The 2187-nt window shown below is 37.4% G+C and overlaps 1 protein-coding gene across 1 annotated transcript in view; it reads right to left on the reverse strand.

The window, feature by feature from the left end:
* Window positions 1-2166, reverse strand: part of LOC106942897 (protoporphyrinogen oxidase-like) — a 6966-nt gene extending 4800 nt beyond the window's left edge. The window contains exon 1 of the mRNA XM_015026252.1: window positions 1562-2166. The gene's annotated coding sequence lies outside the window, so the exon portion shown is untranslated. The remainder of the gene's footprint in view (window positions 1-1561) is intronic.
* Window positions 2167-2187: the final 21 nt, after the last annotated feature.

The raw sequence follows: 2187 nt of genomic DNA on the forward strand, positions 1-2187 counted from the left end.
TTTTTTTCCCCACAACACACACACAAATAATAACCCTTTCCCCCACAGGAGGGGGGGGGGGGGGGTAAAATGAATTTCCACCTGACAAAAACATACAAAAATAAATCAATAATAGCCTCACAGTTATCAGATTAAAGTGCAAACTTTTGGTGCCTCTGTAAAGGTAAGATGTCAAAGAATGGTTTCCTGGTGTCAGCACTATTGTAACTTTTACCCTGCCTGAATTATTAGTGATAGAATATAAGAAATTTACCTTTTTTTTCACCTTGACAAAAGTTTTTTATAAATAAATATTGAAAAACATCACTAAAATATTATTTTTAACACAAAAAAGTAGTTTAGACTTTTAAATCTACATGTGTAAAAGTTCACCAAATTTGGACTCAATCATTTGAAATTTTGATTTTTTTTAGAAATTTTTTACCGAGAAATTTCCCAGGCGGAGAGGTAATTTTGGCACATTTTTAAATATCTGTGACACATGCAGTTTCACATCATAACTGGGAATCTGTTCAAATTAAATGGGTGATTACAACTGAATGACATAAACTTTGGTCATGACATTTACTCCATATATATATGCAAAATGTACCACTGTGCACTGTGTAATACACATAATAATGAACTGGCTCTTTCTATGACTCCAAGAGCGAGATTGTGACGAAATCATGCACAAATCAAAGACTAAATTGCAGAAAGACGTTTCCCTGCCCTCTCAAAACTGAACATTCCTCGCTCTAAAGCAATAAAATGATATAAATTATACTATAAAGTAAGAGATCACAATGAAAAATGCCCCTTTTATCAGTTCCCAAAGCCTGGGTATTCTACACAAAGCCAGGTTGGAGAAATCCCCCTACCGCACCATTTTGTTTTAGCTTCCAGACACGAAGCAGGAAGAGAGGAGGAGGGTTATCAGCTTGGCTCGAATGATCTTTGAAGCAGGATAGCGCCGTCATTAGCACATAATTCAAAGCTGCTAAAAACTCATTCAGAAAGCATGGGAGGGGGTTTCAGGTGAATTTCGACCCTGAAGTGAGGTTACAAAGCCAATATTATCAAGTATCCAAAGCTAAGAGTCTTCTGTGTCAAGTCATACCGAACATTTTCGGTCAGCCGACCGAAAATTCGCTTTTTAACACGCATGTTTGTTGACAGGGCATTTAAATGGACACGTTCCTTTAAATCCGTCAGCTGATTTTAATTAGCCGTAAAACCATAACATTTTGGGCAAAACTTGTATGCGGGATAGTTTTCGAATGATGAAAGCCTTCTTTAGCGGACAAAAAAAAAAAGTCACGATTAGCGGTTGTTTACGGAGATAGCCGAAGACTCTCGAAAAGTGATCCCTGACAAGGGAGCACAGGCCAACAGGTTTTAACCTGCATGGGCCTTAAAATCATTCTTGCAGATTTCAGAGCGTTCACTGTCCTTATTAAAATACTTGCACTCAAACTTTCAGTCACATATTTTCCAAGTAGACATATAAGAAATTACAGATTTATAGTAAAATATATAACCGCATGTGTGTGTGTGTGTGTGTGTGTGTGTGTGTGAGTACCGTCAGTCTTGTTGTCTGTCCAGTCTGTCTGTTGTGCTGAGGAAAGGGAACAGAATCATAGACTATCCCAAGTAAACCTGGGTCTTCCCATGAAGGAACAAGGTGGCCAAAACCCTGACAACAACAGAGACACAGAAAATAGTAGCAGAGTGTTTAGAAAAGTGAGTAAAGCTCAAAATTCTTATAATGGCTACAATTTCTTTACACATGCACTGACAGTATGCAACATTCTGTTTCAAATCCAAACATGAAGAAAAAAAATTTGAGTTTCTTCAGAAAATTAGGAAAATAAAATATGTTGAAACAGCAGTGTAATATCCTTGAAAACAAACTGCTGAATGCATCATGTGAATCAGTGAACTAGCATTTTTTTACTGCACTGTCTTTAAGAACTGAACAGTTTTGTTTTGCATAAAGTTGGCTAGCTTCTAACACCTATGAAGAGGTTATTACAGCCCAAGAAGACTGGACAACATTCCATAGTTCCTCTGCATTCCTTGTTTTTTGTTCTTGTTATTTTCCCAGAGACAGAATCTTGAATGTCATTCAAGTTTCCTATTGGGTCCAAACACATATTGGGCTGGCCACACCATAATCTCGCCGCAAGCTTGGTGTGGGATTGGTAT

This window comes from Poecilia latipinna, unplaced genomic scaffold (genome assembly GCF_001443285.1).
Source record: "Poecilia latipinna isolate Pla-1442-1.1 unplaced genomic scaffold, P_latipinna-1.0 Scaffold4652, whole genome shotgun sequence".
Taxonomy (NCBI): domain Eukaryota; kingdom Metazoa; phylum Chordata; class Actinopteri; order Cyprinodontiformes; family Poeciliidae; genus Poecilia; species Poecilia latipinna.